General features: G+C 41.7%; 1 protein-coding gene across 1 annotated transcript in view; it reads left to right on the top strand.

Moving 5' to 3' along the window:
• Positions 1-3468: 3468 nt before the first annotated feature.
• The window catches only part of RASA2 (RAS p21 protein activator 2), a 196257-nt gene continuing 177257 nt past the window's right edge, over positions 3469-22468 (top strand). Inside the window, exon 1 of the mRNA XM_007947529.2 lies at positions 3469-3592. The gene's annotated coding sequence lies outside the window, so the exon portion shown is untranslated. The remainder of the gene's footprint in view (positions 3593-22468) is intronic.

Consider the following 22468-nt stretch of genomic DNA (forward strand, 5'->3'; position numbering starts at 1 on the left):
TCAGTAATAGAATATTAATGTGTACTTAAATGCTTATTCAGAATTAGAGTAATTAGGAGTGACTTAGAATGAAAAAGAAATGGAGTTTTGGCATTTTAGCAAAACAGTATGACAATTCTGAAATCTGCAACAAGAAGACTGAGGAAAAAAGTAGAGTGTCATTTCACATCAAATTGTTTTCACACCTTTAAAAGCAATTTAGTAGCAGAGCTATGTGCTTGGGGCTAAACCAGTTAAAAAAAAAGAAGGGAAATTAGAGGAATATGGTGCAGGTATTGATATACATATATAATTTTTTTTTTTTTTGGTGTGATTTCGGTGCAAGTTTACAAGGCAGATTGGTTTTACTCTTAACAGTTCATGCACATTTGGTTCCATGGCCTCAATTACAATCCCAACAATAAAAAGCTCTCCTCCCATCTCCTGCCTGTGGCGACCCTTTCCCTGAGCCCTCCTTTTCTATGCATTCCTGTCTGTACAGCTTTCCGTCTGTGAAAATGCTGCCCTTCTGATGTCTCATGGTTGGTTGATCTAAGGGGTGCATCTCCCTAGAGTAGGTGGGTGCACAGGTATTGATATTTTAAAGAAAAGAATGAAGCTTTAAAAACTAGCTTTCATTTCAAATGATAGTTTGAAGTTTCCTATTCCTATTTTAAGCATTGGGACAGGTGTGATAATGACTAATACAAACAAATCAGAATTTTCAAAAAGGAAAACTTCAAATGTTCAGAGTGGAGGAAATAAGTGAGCTAATATGATTCAACACATTCATTCAATAGATATTTATTGAGAGAGTTTTAACAAACTGAATCTAGAAGAGGTAACACAAATACACTAACAGACTTGTAATACTAGGCAGGAAGAGATCCATGCCACGAGAAAGTACAGATAAAAACCTCTGTGTATGAGAGAAAGAGATCGATAGATGAGGTACCACCTGCCCAGGCAGGATGAAGGCCACTCCTAACAGACTGGCTAGTTGGACAAGTAGCTTAGTATGGCTAGAGATAAGAGAAGTGAGTCCAGTCCCAACTCTGAACTCTAGGCTGAGGAATTTGAACTTTATTCTTTAGACATTTCTAACTCTGTTAATGACATGTAGTATGCACTTACTTGCTGGCTGGCTGAAAGGATGAATGAAGCCATTGATGGTTTTTTTTTTTTTTTTTTTTTTTGAGCAGGCAAGTGACAAGCTCTACATTTTGCTTTAGGAAGATTAATTTGAGTAGTGTGTAGGAGGAATGAGACAGATGGGGGCCCTGTTATAAGGGTTCTACACAAGAGCATGAGGTGACATTTACTGAGTTAATCCTACCATGTGTGCCCAGTATCCACTAGATACCTCAAACAATGCTCTCAATAATCATTCAATCCTAATAACAACCTTTGAAGGAAGAATAAGTACAGCATTTCCATTTTACTGCTAAAGAAACAGGTTCAGACAGGTTGAGTAACGTTCCCAATGTCCCACACACAAATAGGGTAGAATCAGACTCCAACCCAAGTCTGTTTATCCCCTCAGTTTTTTTTTTTTTGGTGACATGTAGTTGCTTCTCAAATGGGAATGATTCTAACAAAGGCAGTAACAGGGAATGGAAAGAAAGGAAGAAGGTAAGAGATGTCAGCAGAGTTAGAAGAATGTGGCAACTAAAATCTGTAAGGGGGAAAGGGATAGGGAGTTTCTAGCCCCTGGTAGCTCTGGTAGCGTAGTGCCTAGGCTAACCAGAAGGCTGGCAATTCAAACCCACCAGCCACTCCTTGGAAGGAAGATGGGGCAATCTACTTCCGCAGTGATACTGCCTGGGAAACCCAAGGAGGGGTCGCTATGAGTCAGGTCCGACTCGACAGCACCTAACAACAACAGCCCCTGGGACAGAGTATGGGTGTAAACTCAGATTTGGAAAAGAAGACAGAGAATTAAGTTTTGGACTTACTGTTTGACATGACAGCAAAACTTCCACGTAGGAGGAGGTATGTTCACTTTCTCTATGAAAAATCACAATAGAGGGATAACTGTCACCCACAACATATGCAATACTGGAAGCCTCTGTCCTCAATGCCAATTGTCCAGCTTTTGCACAAGTGTTTTCTACTCGGTGGCACATTTCTGCCTTTCCCTTCTTGTCTTCAGATCACTCTTCAGGTGGATTTCCCCAAAAAGGCCTTCTCTCAATTCCTAAGTCTGGGTTAGGGCTCCTCTTTGGTATCCTACCTTGTGTTTCCCCATCTTAGTTCTTCTCTCCCACTGCCTCTGTTCTTACAGCTAGGTGTCTCCTACTAACTAACCAGACAGCTGCTGAAGGGCTGGGGCTTTCTTCACCTTGCCTGCGGTGTAGTCTCTGAAGCTACCATTGTTTGACCTTCAGCAAACGTTTGTTAACTGATTGATTCCTGTTGTTGCCTTGGAAAGGAACTACTTTGTCCTAGTAAGTCAGTTTCTTCCTTCTTAGGTCAGCACAGTTAGCAACCTCAAGACGAGGAAATCATCTTCCTCATCACATACCATGGTGTTATTCATGCCGTTTACTCATTGTAAAGAGTTCCCTTGAATACAGCTAGCAACTAGTTGAAAGTTTATGCATTTTTTAGTATCAGTCAACTCTTTTAACAAGCCCACTGGCGGGTGCGGGGAGGAGAGTGCGGGAGAGGGGACTTAGGGGACTTTTAATAGTTCTTACTGTTTCCGAAATACACAATGGTGATAACCTTTATAATTTCTATGGGAGAGTTGTAGAAGCGGTATTCATGTAGTAATTGGGGTCTATGGTCCTTTTCTTGAATCCTTTTCTGTAAAGCAATACAATGTTCTTACTCAGAATAATGGTTTGTATGTGTGGTGTGTGAATTTGGGGTCGTGGGGAAATTATTGGGGGGACTCCCTAAGTCCCTACCTTTTGAACAAGGTAATTTTGAGGTGCACCCAACGGCCAAATTCTTTTCTCCTTTCTTTCCACGGAGAGCGCCTCTGATTGGGAAGGGCCTGAATTTCCCCGGGCTTCAGATGTGGAGGACTGCTATGTGGTGGGAGTTCAATTTCCAGAAGGATTTGGAGATCTGGAGAAGCCAGTTTTTCTTCTATGTGGTTTCTAGGCTGCTCATAGCCACGACTTAGAGCCCTACTTGGCCGGGGCCTGGGCTTTTAAGAAGCAAAGAGGACACAAGATCCGAGTTTGCACAGCCTCCCAGGCGGTCCGGATCTGGAGGAGGCAGACGAGTCAAATGAGAGACCAGGGTGCGGCGGAGGCGAGGCAGGACCCCAGCAGGGAGAGGGAGGACCCCAGCGGGGCGAGGCAGGACCCCAGCGGGGCGGGGCGAGCCAGGCTGAGGCCCGGGGGCGTGGCCAAGAGCGCGGCTCCCAGGGGTTTAAGCGGCCACTGGGCTCCGCCTAGCCGGGCTACGCAGGCGGAGGGGCTGCGGCACGGGCCGGGCGGCACCATGGCGGCGGCGGCGGCGGCGGCTGCTGCTGCTGCTGCTGCTGCTGGTGCTACGGCTTCTCCCGAGGCGCCGGTGGCGACTGCAACGGCAGAGCCAGAGGCCGGAGATGAGGACAGTCGCGACGTCCGAGTGCTTCAGAGCCTGCGGGGCAAGATCTGTAAGCAGGAGTCTGAGAGAGGACCGCCCGGCGGCGGCGGGCACGGGGCTGAGGAGGCGGCGGGCGCGCGAGGGTGGCCGCTGAGAGCTGTGCTGGAATCTCGGGGCCGGGAGGGGGCTTGGGCCGGGGCCGTGCAGGGCCGAGGCGCGCGGGCGGGGCCGGGCACGCGTGAGCCAGGAAGGGGGGTGTGTTGAGGGAGGTGTCGTTTCACCGGGGCGGCGTGGACTGGGGCTGCCCCTCTCGCGAGGGAGAGGAGAACCAGGAATTTGCGCGGGGGCGCCTAGGGGCGCGCCGGTGTGAGGGGCTCTGCCGTGGGGCGCGGCCTGGACGCGAGGAAGGCAGAGCTCGGAGTGTGGCTGGGGGCGCGGGCCGGGGGCGTGAGGAGCTTCCGGCCGCCCTCAGACGCAGGCCTCCGGGCGGCCGCTGACGCTGGGGAGCGGCCGGGAGGTGAGAGCCCAGCAGTAATTAGCAGGAGGAGGAGGAGGGCGGGCAAGTGGGGCTAGCCTGAGTGGAGGGGTGTGCTTGTTCTCTGGACTCACGAGGTAGTGGGAGGTTGAAAAGGTATCTTGAGTTGGAGGAGATAGGCCGCCCTGGGAGTAAAGTGTTTCCCACACGGGTGTGCGCAAGTGAGCGAGCGCGGCCGGGAGGGGCTCGGGGACGGACACCTGTATTCGCCCCATCTCGCTGCGGTGGGGACTTGAATTGAGAGACAGCGTGGCTGACAGGGACTTCAGGCAGGATGTAGTGGCTTCCTGTGAGCAGGTCTCAAAACACAGTCATCCAACCCTCACTTAACCTACTTAATTCCTTTGCTTCTCATGCATTTAATCGTTACTTTTGTGAATGAGCCGTATTAGCTGACTAAATACAAAATTTTGCTCGGAAGCTTTGAGCATTATTATAGGCAGACCATTTAAGTTCAGCCATTTGGACTTTATTTATTTATTTTTTTTTGCCAAACACTAGCTTTATTTTCTTTATTCAGTATGCTCAAATTATAAGTGTGCTTAACGTTTCTTGTAAGCAACTGTTAATAATGAGGGTATAGTTTACACTTTGTGTGGATAAAATTCGATTGCATTAAAATAACTGAGAATGCTCTTGCTTGCCCAGGATGTAAAATTTTCTCTCTCCTAAGATAGTGGTATTACTGAGTTTAGAACCTACTGCTTTCCTCTTTTCAGGTTGCCCTCCTTTTCAAGTATTTGGGACTTTATTAAGTTCAGGAACAAACATGTTAAATTTTTTCACCTTTTTATTCCCAGAAGTATTCTTGGGCTCTGAAGAAATTATACTTCTGAAAACCTGGAAAATGACACTAGAGGAGTAGATTCTTGTCTGTTTATATCTAAGTTACCAACATTGAAGTTATGTTTAAGGCTATAAAATCTTTTCAGAATTCAGGTTAAATTTTATATTTAATATTTGCTGTATTAGTATTTGAGAAAAGCAGGTATGAGCCATTGGTGCATCACTGATAATGTAACTGCAGGTCATAACATGGAACTACACACATACAGACAGGCACACACACACATAATAGATAGAGATCGATCTATTTTATCTATTTAGGAATTGAGGTTAGGGTTGAACAGTTTCCAGAAGGATTTACTTGCTCAGGAATTTCACCTGCTTCATGACAGAGACCACTGAGAATGTTTTACAGGGAGATAGCATTATGAATGAAACTTGGGTCTAAACAGAAAGTACAGTTTTGTTTCTATGGCTTAGAGCAACCCTATCACCATGCTTGGAGATTGATTATCCAGTTGCTGGGAATGATACTACTGCTGTAACTTATCATAGTTGAAATATTACACCTGTTACCCAATCACCTTGCTTTTTGAATTCATTGGTTAATTGCTCAGGTTATGGAATGAATGCTTCATAGAAAAAAATACATTTGGCTATGTATAAAGAAACTACTTATATACTTTCTCCCCCATCTCCTTTTCTTTGCCCTCCTGGTATAACCCAGAGGAGGTTGGCCTTCAGAAGCTTGTGAAGAAATGCTGTTTTGTTTCCATGAAAGTGACATATGGGTTTTGTGGAGTAGATGGTTAGGGGGCCTAGAACAGTCATTACCCACAAAACCAAACCCATTGCCAATGAGTTGATGCCTACTCTTAGTGATCATATAGGACAGAGTAGAACTGCCCCATAGGGTTTCCAAGGCTGAAATCTTTACAGAAGCAGACTGCCACCTCTTTCTACTACAGAGTGGCTAGTAGGTTTGAACTGCTACCTTTCAGTTAGCAATTGAGTGCTTAACCACTGTGCCAACCAGGGCTCTTTGGAAGAGTCATTAGCAGGTGCTAAAGTTAGGAGCTCTGGTAGCATAATGCCTAAGGCACTTGACTGCTAACCAGAAGGCTGGCGGTTCAAACCCACCAGCCACTTCTTGGAAGGAAGATGGGGCAATCTACTTTCGTAGTGATACTGCCTCGGAAACCCAAGAAGGGGTCACTATGAGTCGGGTCTGACTCTACAGCACATAACAAAGTCACAGAAATGGGATGATGGTGGCTCTGACATGAAGTTATTAAGCAGGTTTGAGGTGGGGTTACTTTTGTCACCTTTCCTACATACTAGGTTAGGAAACCTTGAGGGAAGTCTGGTCTTGCCCACTAGCTAGGTGTTATGGATTGAATGTTGTTGTTGTTGTTATGTGCTGTTGAGTCAGCCCCGACTCATAGTGACCCCTCCTTGGGTTTCCGAGGCAGTATCACTACGGAAGTAGGATTGCCCAACCGTCCTTCCGAGGAGTGGCTTGTGGGTTTGAACCGCCAGCCTTCTGGTTAGCAGTCAAGTGCTTTAGCCACTATGCTACCAGAGTAGTGTCCCTGAAAAATACGTATTATAAATCCTAGTTTCTACACCCGTGGCTATTATCCCATTTGGGAATGGGTTGTCTTTGTTATGTTATGAGACACTATTAGGGTAGGGTGTGTTTTAAGTCAGCCTGAGATATAAAAGATTAAACAAGCAAGCGACTAAGCATTGATGGGGAAAGAGAGATGTCAAGCCACATGATCACCTAGAGCAGAAACTCAAAAGAGACAAGGATTTTCCTCCAGAGCCAGTAGAGAGAGGAAGCCTTCCCCTAGAACTGGCACCTGGATTCAAACTTCTTGCTTCCTAAACTGTGAGAAGATAATTTTTGTTTGTCAAAGCCACCCACTTGTGGAATTTCTTTTATAGCAGCACTAGATAACAAAGACAACTTGGTACAGAGAAGTGGGGATGCTGTTCAAACAAATACCAAAAATGTGGAAGTGGTTTTGGAATTGGGTAATGGGTAGAGGATGGGAGAGTTTTTAAGGTACCTAATAGTAAAAGCCTTAGGAGCTCTGGTAGCATAGTGGCTAAAGCACTTGACTGCTAACCAGAAGGCTGGCGGTTCAAACCCATCAGCCACTCCTCGGAAGGAAGGTTGGGCAATCCTACTTCCGTAGTGATACTGCCTCGGAAACTCAAGGAGGGGTCGCTATGAGTCGGGGCTGACTCGACGGCACATAACAACAACAACAACAACAACAGTAAAAGCCTAGATTGCCTTGAAGAAACTGGATAGAATTATGGATGTCAAAGGTATTTGTTATGAGGGCTCAGAAGAAAGTAAGGAGAGCTATAGAGAAAGTTTTCTATTGTTTTAGAGACTACGTAGTATCAGCAACAGAACATTAATAGAAGTATGACATTAAATGTGCTTCTGGTGAGGCTTTAAAAGAAAATAATGAACATGTGATTGGACAGTGGAGGAAGAGTTGATGCTTTTTATGCAGTAGCAAAGAACTTGTCTGAATTATGTTCAGCTGTTTTGTGGAAGATAGAACTTGTAAGTGATGGACTCGGATATCTGGCTGGTAAGCTTTCTAAGATCCTAAAGGGGCTGGATGGTTTCTCCTTGCTGCTTTTAAAATGCAAGAGGAAAGATGAACTGTGCAAAATGAAAACAAAACTTAAAGATTTGAAAAATTCTGTCATATAATCTAAGGACATGAGTCCTAGAATGTTCACCAAGGATGTGCTTATACAGTTGTTTGTTAAAGAGATTAAGTCTGTGATTGATGGATCTAACCAACTACTGTAACAGAAAATCCATCCACTTAGACTAAAGGGGACAGAGAAAAATGAAAGGAGAGAATGCTGTCTGTCTCTTGGAATTCGACATGCAGGAAACAGGCCAAAGGAGCTAAATCTGTGCTTCAAGGAAAGAAAAGAACCTTTCCAGGAGCAGCTCAGAGAATGGCAAAACTGTTGGAAGGAGCACAGGAAACAGAGTTGCCTTGGTCTCAAAGGGTGGGGCCACAGCTTCTGGGGTCTCAAAGGGTAGAGCCGCAGCATCCTGGATTTTAGAGTGTCAGATCTTTACCAACTCAGTTTCAGAGTATAGGGCTGTCATTCAGTTTGGCCAAGAGGATGGGGCCACTGCCCACAGCTGAGAGTTGGGCTGCCATACCCAAGGGGCAGAAGAATGGACCTGCTGGGGCCAAGGAGATGGGGTCACCAATCAGATGGACTAGGAGAATGGGGCTGCCCAAAGCCAAGGGAGCAGAGTTGCCATTCCATTCAGCTTGGACAGTAGGGCTAAAGCTCAGGACTGAGGATGCTCTATCCAGAATCCGCTCCATCCAGAATTCAGAGGATGTGGCCAACACTCAGAGTCCGGAGGGTTAGGCCATTGCCTCGGTAGTCTCAAAGAACAGAGGCGGATTCGCAAGCCTTGAGAACTAATGTAAATTGTTCTGCTGGGTTTTGGATTTACTGGGTGCCTGTCATGCCTTGTATTCTAGTTTTTGCAGGTACTCAAGTGGAGAGGAATTTTATACTAAGATGGAAATGGTTAACATGTCAACCGTAATTTATTTAGATTTTCAGAAGATGAGATTTTGGACTTGCAATTGATTTAAGACATTTTGAATGATATGCTTGGGGTGGAAGTGTTTTTCATGTGGCAAAAACATAAATTTTGGGGGGACCAAAGGGTAGAATGTTATGGATTGAGTTGTTGTTGTTGTTAGGTGCCGTCGAGTTGTTTCCAACTCATAGTGACCCCATGCACAGCATACTTATTCAGTCTATATGCTGAGCAGATAATCTGAGAAGCTGGACTATATGAAGAAAAACATGGCATCAGGATTGGAAGAAGAATCATTAACATCATATTAATTAATTCATATAATTATATTGAATTATGTCCCCATAAAATATGTGTTCTAAATCCTAACCTCTGTACCTGGGAATGGGTTGTCTTTGTTTTGTTAATGAAGCGGTGTTCATGTATGGTGTGTCTTAAATCAGTCTCTTTTGAGATAAAACAGAGTAAACAAGCAAGTGTGAGACCTGAGATGTGGGAAGAGAGATGCTAAGCCACATGAAGATCTCCTAGGAGCAGAAGCTCAGACAAGGACCTTCTTCAAGAACCAAAAGAGAGAAAGGTTTTCCCTAAAGCCAATACCCTGAATCCAGACTTCTAACCATCTAAACTGTGAGAAAATAAAGTTCTCTTAAAGCCACATACTTGTGGTATTTCTGTTATAGGAGCACTAGATAGCTAAGACACCAGGAAATAAGCTGGCACATTCCAAATTGCTGATTGAGAGCTGATACAGAGAATTTGAGATCCATAGAACTGAAAATCGTTGCCTGAAAGAATACTTCCCTTTTCCTGGACATGGACCCCAAAACACCAAACCTTTTACTGTCAAGTTGATTCCGACTCATAGCAACCGTATGAGAGAGAGTAGAACTGCCCCATAGGGTTTCCAAGGCTGTAATCTTTATGGAAGCCGACTGCCACATTGTTCTTTCATGGAGCAGCTGGTGGATTTGGACTGCTGACCTTTTGGTTAGCAGTTGAGCGCTTACCTATTGTGCTACCAAGGCTCCTTGTACTTGGATAAGACCCTTCAAATCTAATGAAAACTGAGGATGAATTGATTTCTCTATCTTTAAAGTTTAAGAGAGAATAGTCCATACTCTTTTTTAGGGTTTCCTTCCAGTGTTTGTTAATTTTCCCTTACTCTTCACAAGGTTTCCCATAGTCTTCATGAAATTGACAGATTATAAAAACTATTTTGTGGCCAATTTCAGACTACAAAGTGACATCAGGAAATCCAGTGTTGATAACAGTATTTTGTCTTACATTCTGATCCTCAATTTCCTGAGGTCATTTAATTGCCCTAGAAAAACCATGACAGTTATGAACAGTTTACTTCCTCAGATGTGTTCAAGGGGTAGATTTGGTCATTGGTTACTCTGGGATTGTAAGATGATCTCTTGATAAAGGAAATTGGAGGTGTGCTCCAGATTCCATTCTTTAGTCTGAACTCCTACATAGTGAGTAGCAGACCAGTACCTGAAGCACATTTGCATGGGGGTCCCCCCCCCAAATACCTAAGTGAAGGAAGGGGGACTTGGGCTTTCTCCTTTATATACCTTCAGACTTTATGCTCTTATTTTGTTATCTTCTCTGTTTTGGTTACTGTTTCTTTGTTAACTTTTCTCTTGCTGTCCAATTAACTCAGGTTGTAAAAATGCTGCTGGATTCAACAGGATCCATGCTGTGTTACACATAAACTTACCAGTTCAAGGGAGGTCATATTGATATAAAGAGGCCAAGTCTGAAGATTTGTGTGAATTTTGAGATGTTTGGTATAGTGCAAGATCTATAGAACCACTTAATCTCCCTGATGTCTATAGACCAAGAATGACCTAGGGCTTTTTGACAAAGCAAGGAGAAGCTGTAAGGTCTAGAGTCCCCCGGTTGGTACAAATGGTTAATGTGCTTAACTGCTAACTGCAAGGTTGCAAGTTCTAATCCACTCAGAGGTGCCTCAGAAGAAAGGTCTGGCAGTCTGCTTCTAGAAAATCAGCTATTGAAAACCCTCTGGAGCACAGTTCTACTCTGATACACATAGAATTGTCATGAGTCAGGGTCAGTCAGTGACAGCTTGTTTTGTTTTTTTATGGTTAAGTGCTTAGTTTAGAGGTCTAGTCACATGGGTCACCTGGGTTTGAATCTCCACCAATTTCCAACTTTTGTTAACCTCTTTGAACCTCTGTATCCTCATATGTAAAATGGAAATTAATAAAAGCACCTATTAGTAAAAGCAGTCAAAAGATTATTCTGAGAATTAATTAAATCCCCTTCCTTCCTCATTCCCTCAAAGGAGATGGGTCAAACATGGACCATCTCTTAGGAAGAAATAGAATAGGAGATAAAAACTAATATTTATCTGATACTCTTGTCCAACATGTGCTGGCATTTCTGGATGCACAAAGCTGATTGAAATCAGAAGACCTGTATTTTGCTTCATACATTGTTAATTAGTAGTCATGATAAAGTCTAAGTTAGACAGCTCGTTAACCTTTGTGCCTATTGTCCTCATCATTATAGTGGGAAAAATTCTTCATCACTAGCCATTTTACATGTTGTTCCCTCTGACTTGGAGTGTCTTTATACTTCAAAAAGCTGCTTTATGATGTCTTCTTCTGTCCAAAGCTGGAGTGCCTGCACCCTCGTTCCTGGCCAGAGGGTGCTAGTTAGGAATCAAAATTCCTTTTTGATTTCCCTATTTATAGCACAGGAGCTCTGGTTGCATAGTGCCTAAAGCATTTGACTGCTAACCAGAAGGCTGGCGGTTCAAACCCACCAGCCACTCCTCACAAGGAAGGTTGGGCAATCTATTTCCGTGGTGATACGTCCTCGGAAACCCAAGAAGGAGTTGCTATGAGTAGGATCTGACTCGATGACATGAGATTGGTTTGGTTTTTGGTATCTGTAACACATTTGATAGAAATAATTTGTTTATTTTCCCCATTACACAGTGAACTCTCCTAGGGTAGAATTCAGTTTTGTTCATTTTTTAAAACTGTACCAGTGCCAGCAGAATGCTTGGAACCAGGTAGGTCTTTAGAAAATGCGGTGGGTGATTTGAGGCACTTGGTACTATTTTGTAAACTATACAACTGAAAATACTAAAAGGTGATAGTATTATTAAAAAAAAAAAAAAAAAGCATGATCTGTATTTGGAAGCTTATCCCTAGAGGCCCTTGGATTTGAAGTGATACCAAACTTGTCTCTCAATGCTCTGATTGCTTATTACCAGAATATTTGAATATTGCTAGCTGACTGTGTTTTATTAGTATTGTTATTAATTGGTCTTACAGTCTGGAAGAGAAAAATACCATTCATATCTTAACAGTCAGTGTTTTTATTTTGCACCACAAGTTTGGATTTTTTGATAATATGGTATAAATCAAAATACTTTATTGACCACTCAATAGAGTTGAGAGGGAGAGATTAAACAGGTTTATTCATGCTAAGAATTAATTACATTCAGAAAATTGAAATGTGATGTTGTTTAGGATGGAGGAAGAATCCATGTTTCTGATTGATAGAAACTGTATAGAAAATGGTTCTTTGAAAAAATCTTGCTAATCAGTTGCTGAGAAAGAAACAAAGTAAACTTTAATGAGTTAATAGACTTTTTGTTTTTTTTAATTTAGAACTCCCTGAATAGACTCTAAATGACTGTGGAACTAATGTAGCTGGAGTAAAACTAGTATCATTTTGTCCTTTAATCATAGAGTTAATCTGATTACCATGTTCATGTGCTTTATAAAATTATTTGACAATACCAGATTACCTGTTTTATCTACTAATGAAGTTCTTTGCTCTTTTGAGAGCTGATGACACACTAGTGTTGTGTAGTCACAGATTAATGTAAATTAAGATACTTTTATGACATCTTTGGTTTGTATGTCATTTTAGTCATCAACCTTTAGCTAAAATGACATACCTTATAAAACTATACCAATACACCTACAAACACCAGTGACCTGTAATTGACGAATTTGCTATTATGGGCTTGGTTCTAAAGATGCTATGAATAATAGAATGGCTTTGGGCAAATTCTTTAACTTTACCAAGCTGAACTATTTGCTTTAAGAAAGTACATCACATGATTTTATTTTAATACTTAAATGTATGTATATAGTACATCTGTGGGAGCTCTGGTAGCATAGTGGCTAAGGCACTTGACTGCTAACCAGAAGGCTGGCGGTTCAAACCCACCAGCCACTCCTCGGAAGGAAGGTTGGGCAATCCTACTTCCGTAGTGATACTGCCTCGGAAACCCAAGGAGGGGTCGCTATGAGTCAGGGCTGACTCGACGGCACATAACAACAACAACAACATAGTACATCTGTGGGAGCTCTGGTGGTGTAGTGCCTAAGGCCTTGACTAGGCACTAACTAACCAGAAGGCTGGTGGTTCAGAGCCACCAGCCACTCCTCGGAAGGAAGATGGGGTAGTCTACTTCCATAGTGATATGCCTCGGAAACCCAAGGAGGGGTCACTATGAGTTGGGTCCGACTCGATGGCACATAACAACAACAGCAAAGTTGCTGAGTTGGAATCAACTTGATGGCAGTGGGTTTGGTTTTGTTTTACTCTTAAGAGAATTATAGAAATTTAGAGCTGGAAGGAAGAGAGTATGTCTTGCTCAGTCCTGTCACTTTACAAATGAAAAAATTGACAGAGACACCAAGAATCAGTTACTGGCCTATTATACAGTAGTTCACTATTACCAAATTCTTTCTAGAATGCTAAATCAGATCTGTTGCCATTGAATTAGTTCTGACTCATTGTGACCCCTGTGTTATAGAGTAGAATTGCTCCATAGGATTTTCTTTAAGTAATCTTTGGTGTAGTGCCTAAAGCATTTGACTGCTAACCAGAAGGTTGCTGGTTCAAATTTACCAGCCACTCTGTGGAAAGAAGGCTGGATAATCTACTTCGATAAAGATTTACCACCTCAGAAATCTAAAGGAGGTCGCTAAGAGTCAGAATCGACTCAATGGCAGAGAGTTATTATTATTTTTTTTAATGGAAGCAGATTACCAGGCCTTTCTTCTGAGGCACTGTTAGGTGGATTTGAACTGCCAACCTTTAGATTAGTAGCTGAGGCACAAATGGTTTGCCCTACCCAAGAACCTTCTAGACTTCTGCATGGGATTGATTTATTATTATGAATGTTGCATATGTACTGCATTTAGTATATGCGGATTATCGTACACTGCCTATCAGTGGTATGTCCAGAAGTGTAATAGATTTTCATTGTGCTGTCTGCACACCCTCAGCTGTTCCTTCTTAAGAACTTTGTGAAGTGGTTAGGATTAGTGAGAAACTATGGTTGTGATCTAGGTAGAGATTGAACTAGGACATTTGCTTATTTGTGCCATGTTCTAACTCAGCTGTTTTCAGCCCTGACTGCCCATTACTGGTGAATGCTTAACATTGGTTACCTCAGTGGTAGACGAAGGGAGTTAGCCTTATCTGTAAATGGTTTTAATTTTCTATGGGGCGTGTTAGTAATGCTATAAAAGATTTTATAAATTAATTTGATATAATGTTAGTCTAAAGCTGAGAGGAGCTCTGGTAGCATAGCGCTTAAGGCACTTGACTGCTAGCCAGAAGGCTGGCAGTTCAAACCCACCAGCCACTCCTCGGAAGAAAGGTTGGGCAATCTACTTCCATAGTGATGCTGCCTCAGAAACCCAAGGAGGGGTCGCTATGAGTTGGATCTGACTCTATGGCACATAACAACAACAAAGCTGTGAGAGTCTCTTGCTATCCTGTCTGCAGAAATAAGAATATTCAAAGTTAAGTTTCATAACATTTTGAGTGCACCTAGAAACAAACTTTTTTTGTCAAGTGTTTGGGTCAACTTTTAATTGTATGATTTCAAACCTAGAAGAAAATGGCAAAATAATTTAGTAAATTCCCATATATTTTGCCTGATTCACTGGTTGTTTATGCTCAGAACTTTGAATTTAAACATTTCAATGCTTTGTTTCAGAAGAATATAGTAAAAGATTCTGACTAATTTTGATCCTTTAGAAAAAATTTATGTGAGTGATGCAGAAACTTAGTTTTCTGTTTGGACAGTTTTATATAAAATCTAGCTTGATAGGGAGGAGTGAATTAACATTTATCAAGTATTTATTCTTTTCCAAGTGCTGTGTTTGGAAACGTTGCAAATTATTTCATTAATCTGACTTCATGAAGAACACTTACTATTTTTGAGAAGACACAGAGAGGTTATTTGCTAAGGACTATTAGGAGCAGAAAGAAGCTCTGGTAGCACAGTGCCTAAGGCATCTGACTGCTAACCAGAAGGTTGGTGGTTCAAACCCACCGGCCAGTCTGTAGAAGCAAGACAGGGCAATCTACTTCTGTAAAGATTTACTGCTTTGGAAATGGAATGGGGGTTGCTATGAGTCGGAATTGACTCAATGGCAGTGGGTTTGGTTTATAAGGGGCAGAAGGTGCTCTGATGGTGTAGTGTTGTTGTTGTTTGCCGTCGAGTCAGCCCCGACTCATAGAGACTCCTCCTTGGGTTTCCGAGGCTGTATCACTACGGAAGTAGGATTGCCCAACCTTCTTTCCGAGGAGTGGCTGGTGGGTTTGAACCGCCAGCCTTCTGGTTAGCAGTCAAGTGCCTTAGGCACTATGCTACCAGAGCTCCCGATGGTGTAGTGGTTAAGGCATTTGGCTGCTAACCAAAAGGTTGGTGGTTCAAACCCACCAGTCACTCAGTAGAAGAACGATGGGACAGTCTACTTCCATAAAGACTTACAGCCTTGGAAACCCAGTAGGAGTTGCTGTGAGTCGGAATCCACTTGATGGTGATGAGTTTAGTTTTTAGTTTAAAAAAGGGGCAGAGCCCCTTATAGGTTTCCAGAAGGTCTTTATATACCTTCTTAAAAATCTGGACCTTTTCTTCACAAAATTACCAGTTAGATAGTATATTGAAAAGTACATTTCAATACACTACAGGTACAACAAAGTACATTGTTGTGAAGCGGTTGATAATTACGCCTGTGTTGACTTTGGTCTAATGTAAGGGATATTGTGTTGTTGTTATGTGCCGTCCTGTTGGACCTGACTCATAGCAACCCCTCCTTGTGTTTCCCAGGGCGGTATCACTACGGAAGTAGATTGCCCAACCTTCCTTGTGAGGAGTGGCTGGTGTGCTTGAACCACCAGCCTTCTGGTTAGCAGTCAAGTGCCTTAGGCACTATGCTCCCAGAGCTCCTAATGTAAGGGATAGTCAATAAAAATAGACTAAATACTTAAAAATTTAATTGTAATACTGTTTTGGGAGTTCACAAATGTATTACTCTTCTCTCTGCCAAACACTGCTTCTGTGGGTTTGTCTATGTGAGCGTGGCTTCTTTTTTTTTAAAAAAAAAATTTTTTTTCCTTAAACACTAAATCAGAGTAAGTTCCATCTGGCTCCCTGGGTGCCAGTACCAGAAATAGCAGCAAATCTGTTACATGGCTTGTCCCATGTATACAACCTTAAGTTCTTCCTACACTGTACCAGGCTCTCATGGTCAGTTTAGGGACTTTGCTAAGCTTCATGAAGCTTGTGAGAACCCTTGGCCTAACCCAGGAGAGATTTCCACTATATGTTCAGAGTTTGGTTTGCTACATGAGAAGGGGTCTGTAGGAAGCTTAGGGACCAGGACACGTTCAAAACTGAAACTGGAAGTGGGCACAGCAAACCACAGGAAGATCCTGCTCGCTAGTTGGTGACGTATTTCTATAACCCATGGACACTTCCTGGCAATACCTTGCGAAACTTGCCTTTTCATGTACAAAAGTTTCCTAACTTCTTGTTCTATACTGAGTTTCAGTCAAAGGTGATTGATATGATAACAATATAGATAACTGTATGATAGTTATTATGCACATGTCTTGTGTAAAGCAGCTGGCCCCTAATTGTGTTCTGTAGACTTTTCCACCAGGGAGTTACTACTTAACTAATAGGGCATTTTTGAGGAGTTGCAGTGGATTTCATGCCTAAATCTTGACTTTATGTCTTGACAAGAACTGTACTTATATAGTTCAGGTTTCATATAGCCACAAAGAACAGTTCTTTGCTTGGTGACTCTAGGCAGACCTCCTAAACTGTGCTGGATTCCTAGAGTCCTGGACCCTCTCAAATGCTTGCTTAGTGGCACTACCTTGTTTTTAGGTACCCTTGATGACTGCACAATACCTTATTTCCCTGATCAAGTTGGAGTGCAGTGTTCATGAAATTAAATTATTCCCTATTTCCTTAACTTTCACATCCCAGATTAATATAGTGCCTTGTTCTCAGGCAGAACTAGATTTCTGTTAGAAATTATTTGATGTGTTGATTTTTAAAAGATTACTAGTTGGCTGTAGATTCTCAAATTATATTTTAAAACAATAATTTATCATTTACCAAGAATGAGAGAAATGGCTTTTAAATCCAGTTATCTGGTATGTTAATTTACACACTGGAAAATTCTGCTTACTAGTAGATATTCCTGTCAGTACCATTTTTCATTCTCTGGCCTGAATAGTAACACAAATGTCCAACTTTTTAGTGGTGTTTTCAAGGTGAAAACCAAGGAGGAAAGTAATGTACACATAACTTCTTTGTCTTCATTAGCTCTTAACACTTTTTTCTCCCCACTGTACACCTGGGGCAATGTGACATCCTGAAGGGGAGAATGTTAGACTCTTTGGGACATCATATGTGATTAAGGCACCTTTTTTCTATTGAGAAGGATCATTATAGAGAAATGAACAAGAAAAAAGTTTTATCTTGTGCTAAGATTTCTTTATATTACACAACATAATTTTTATAGGAATTATATAGAAATTGATTCTAAGTGGAATGATAATTTGGCATGCTGAATGCAAGGTTTTCTTCTACTTTCTAGTATTCTTTTAAGCACAGCTTCTTCTGTAATTTGGGAATAATTTTTCTAGTCTATATAGTAGTAGTGAACAGATTGATTGATCTGGCACTTTTGTGTTCAGTTGAATGTTGACTATAACATACATACTAGAGATACTCAGTAAAGTATATTTTCATAGGACATCTTTTGATGAATAATTTATTTATTATAAAATACTTAAATGCTTACACTTACATGTATATCCAGTTCTTGGAATGTTCATCAGATTAAACTGGTAATAGGTAAAACATGTCAAAACATTAGAAATCATTGTTACTCTGTGCTTTTTAAATTTGCAATGTTGTCTCAGAATTACAGAGCTGTGGGAAACCTGGAAGATTAGCTAGTTAAGGGGGGAAAACTCAAATATCTACAGAGACCAGGCATAATGAAGTAGTAGTAAACCTTTGGGGATTGCTGTGATATAGTAAAGGGTGTGTCTGTCTATAGTTCATAAGAACCATATTGCTGGATCTTTGAGTATTAAAGAGAAACCAGAAATGCAGATATATTTATTGTTAACTCTCCCAGTTCCTAGATGTTGGCCACATATTAATTTTAAAAAAACCAAAAAACAAAACTGATCAAGTTAGATAATGTTTGAGAAAACATTTAGCACTGTCTTCCAACATCTAAGAACTAATAAATCTTTATTTTTTTAAAACTTATTTCAGTAGTGTCCTCCTCTAGGATACACAGAAGCGTACATACCATTGTTCAGATACAAGTGCATGCACATAATCTCCCCCTCCAGTATACACACAAGTACATGTGTGCATATACACCAACATTTTTACCTAGTAGACGAATACTTGGAATACTAGTCCTAGATAAAATTTGTATTCTAGAATCTAGATTTACTGTTAAGTGACCTTTACTTAGAATCATTGATCTTGTACACAGAAACTTGGCCATCTTTACATCTAAGTCATCAGTTCTACTCCCAATGATATTTATCTTTTTGGTTTAAATTGCTTACTTTTCACCAATGACTAAAACCTGCAGAAGAATTAAAAGTGTCCCTTCTTCCTGCATGTATTTATGCAGAAGTTACCATTGAAGCCTTCCTTAACTATCTCTCTGTCTCCCATTTTATGTAGCACCCTTTCTTGCATAGCACTTCCCTCTAATATACTGTATATTTTTACTTATTTATCTTTATTATGTAAAGAATCCTGGTTGTGCAGTGGTTAAGCACTCTCCTGCTAACCTAAAGGTTGGTGGTTTGAACTCACCAGTGGCTTGATGGAAGAAAAGACCTGGCAGTCAGCTCCCATAAAGGTTACAGCCTAGTAATCTCTATGGGACACTCCTGCTTTGTCATATGGGGCTGCTACATCGTAATCAACTCAGTGGCACACACAGCCTTAACAACATCTTTATTGTCTCTCTTCCCACCTATATTAGCTCAGTGAGGACATATAGTTTTGTCTGTTTTGCACTATTGCATGCCCAATATAAACTTTTGATTCCCTTCCTCATTGAGGCACCTATCCCTGGAAATGGTAACTCCATTTATCTAGCTGCTCAAGCCAAAGCTCTGTCCTTGATTCTATTCTTTCTGTTACATGCCACATCCAAAATATCAGTAAATCCCACTGGCTCTGTTTTAAAATACAGGCACAGTTGATCACTTCTCACCATGCCCATGACTGCCATTGAGGTCCACGTTATCTCTCATTGGGATTATTACATAGTCTCCTGTTTACTTTTCTGCTTCAACCCCTTCCATTCTGCAGAGTGATTCTTCTAAAACATAAGTTAGGTCATGCCATTCTTCTGTTCAGAATCTTTCAATAGCTTCCCATCTCACACAGAAAAGTGTGAAAATTTCCAGTGGTTTACAAGACCCTATTTAGCCTGCATCCTCCTCACTCTCACCTCATCTCTTAAATTTCCTTCTTTTTCACACCTTGCTTACTGTTTTGTGGGCATTCTCACCTTCTTGTATGCCATATTGTCCTGTCTCAGGGCCTCTGCACATTTTATTTTCTCTGTCTGCTCCCTTTTTCTTCTTTGTCCTTCCCTCTTGACTTCTTTCAGGTATCTGCTCAAATATTTTTTCTTTTTGTGTGTGTAATTTGGGTCAAAGTTTACAGAGTAAATTTACTTTCGTACACCAGTTCACATATACTTTGTCTCATGACACTGACTACAATTTATCCCAGTGCAACAGTTCCCCACACACTTCCTCCCAATAGTTACCTCTTCCCTGTGTCCATCCCTCCATGTACTCCTGCCCCCTGAGCTGTCTCCCTGTGCATAAACAGCCCTTCTTTCTCCATGATTGTTCTCTCCAAGGAGTGTATCTACCTCAGGTAAATGTTCAACTCATATGCCTATCTTTTGTTTGGCTGGAAGCCACAGGTGTGGATTCAATTCCAGACCTGAAGGGCAGCTAGGGTCCATAGTCTCAGTGCTTCTACCAGGCTCTATCGGACCAGCAAACCTGGTGCCCCCCCCCTTTTTTTTTCTCCCAGTTGTTTTTGAGTTTTGTTCCACATTGTTCTCCCTCTCTATCCAGGATCTCCTATGTAGATCCCCCTCTGAGTGGTTGACAGTGGTAGCCAGGCACCATCTAGTTCTTCTGGTCTCAGAAGTATACCGTGCGGATCACATGGGGTACCAGTCATTTGGACTAATTGTTTCCACGAATCTTTGGTTTTCTTCATTCTTCTTTGCTCTGGATGAGGAGAGACCCTCATTGCATCTAGATGGCTGCTTGCAAGCTTTTAAGATCCCAGGCGCTACTCTCCAAAGTAGGAGGTGGAACAATGTTTTGTGTAGTATGTTATCTCAGTTGAGCTTGATGTCCCCTGTGCCTATGGTCCCGAGCTCACAGGTTCAACTACTCACTCCCTCTGGGGTAGAGCTGGCTGTGATCAAGAAGTGAATACAACCTTGTCCCTTGTCAGCTGTATTAGACACCTGGGAATTCTTACAGAACATATAAATATACTTGTAGAACCATTGTCTGCCAACCTTATACATGGTCTTGGGTACACTGCCCCCTGCAGAGACATCCCTAATAGTTCAGCCTGTCCACCCATTTGTCCACCCATAGGTCAATGTTTGCCTTCACTGACAACGCAGTACTGTATGTGCAGAAGGGTTCATCTTTGTTGTCTGTAGCTCCCATGTACCTTTCTCTATGGCTTCCTCTTCCTCAGTGCCACCATGTTGATCACTCACATTTGGTACATTGTCCTTCTCTTCACCCAAATCAATACTTATCTCTGCTATCTAACAGTGTTACCTTCCCTTCCCTCCCACCCCTGGTAACCAACAAAGAAAATTTCCTTCCATATGTAAAACCTTTTCTTGACTTTTACAATATTTGCCCTTCTGTGACTGACTTACTTCATTCAGCATAATGTTCTCCAAGTTCATCCATGTTATACGGTGTTTTGCAGATTCTACGTTATTCTTTGGGGTTGCATAGTATTCCATTGTGTGTATGTACCATAGTTTGATTATCCATTCCTCAGTTGATGGATACCTAGGTTGTTTACATCTTTTTGCTATTGCAAATAGTGCTGTGATGGACATGGGTGTGTATATGTCTGTTCTTGTTGTGGCTCTCACTTCTTTAGGATATATACCTAGTAATGGAATGGCTGGGTCAAATGGTATTTCTAATTACAACTTTTTAAGGAATCGCCATACTAATGCTTTCCACGGTGGTTGTACCATTTTACAGTCCTACCAGCAGTGTATGAGAGTCCCAATCTCTTCACATCCTGGCCAGCATTTGTTATTTTGTGTCTTGTTGAACTTTGCTACTAGTGCTGGGGGGAGGTATCTGCTCAAATATCTTAACAGAAAGGTCTTACATAAAATAAGGTTGCTGTCCTCCCCCTCTCTGCCCTCTGGGCTTGGCACTCCCTAATTCTTGTATCCTACTTTGTTTTCTTCCATGGCAATAAATATTTGTTTCTTCTCTGGTAATAAATATTATATACTTGTTCTAGAGTTTATGTCTCGCTCTCCTGTTTAGATTGTACATAAATTTCCTGTGGGCAGAGACTTGTTTTTAATTCACTGTTGTACCCCCAAGATTTAGAACACTACCTCACATATTGTAGGCACTTAATAAATATTTGTTGAATGAACTGTAAGAATTACAATACAATATGATCACTGCAGTAGAAATGCATATAAGGTGTAGTAGGAACATAGAAGAAAGAATGACATGACTACCCAAGAAATGAGGGAAGACTTTACAAAGATCCCCTAATCAGAGCCTTTAACAGGTGAGGACATTCCATACAAGGAAGATAGCATTGCAGTTGTATAGAGGCATGAGAATGCACAGTGTTTTCAAGGAATTAAAGTACTGCTAGAGCAAAACTTGTGGAGATAGAGACGAAGTAGATTAGGCTGAACATGTAGTAGATACGGTTAGAGGCAGACTGAGGAACTGTAGAGTTTATCCTGCAAGGTGGGAAGCCATTGAAGACTTTTGAGTAAGTGATGTATGTGTGCATGTTTGTATGCGCGCGCACACACACATAATGCAAGTACATATGTTGCTACTTTAATTGTTCCATCAGACAGTGAGTTGAGTTGCACAACACACTTAAAAGGAGAGAAGTTGAATGTTCCAACTAGGGAAATGGAGACAAATGGATCTTAATTCTCTTGTGGTTGTATGTACCTTTGGAAAACAGTTATCAGCAACATATACACACTATATATACAATATAAGAAAACAGTGCCTAGGACATTTGACTGCTAACCAGAAGGTCAGCAGTTCAAACCCAGCAGCTGCTCTGTGGAAGGAAGGTGGGGCAATCTACTTCTGTAAAGATTTACAGCCTCGAACAAAAGACAGGCATATGAAGTGAACATTTGCACTAGGTAGATACACTCCTTGGAGAGAACAATAATGGGAGAATAGAAGGGCTGTGTATGCACAGGGAGACAGCTCAGGGGGCAGGGGTGCATGGAGTGAAGGACACAAGGAAGAGGTAACTATGGGGGAAGAAGTGAGAGGGGAGCTGTTGCATTGTGGTAAATTGTAGTCATTGTCATGAGACAAAGTATGTGAACTGCTGTATGGAAAATAAATTTGCTTTGTAAACTTTC

The sequence above is a fragment of the Orycteropus afer genome, unplaced genomic scaffold (genome assembly GCF_000298275.1).
Source record: "Orycteropus afer afer isolate SDZICR_OR568_19922 unplaced genomic scaffold, OryAfe1.0 scaffold00188, whole genome shotgun sequence".
Lineage (NCBI taxonomy): Eukaryota > Metazoa > Chordata > Mammalia > Tubulidentata > Orycteropodidae > Orycteropus > Orycteropus afer.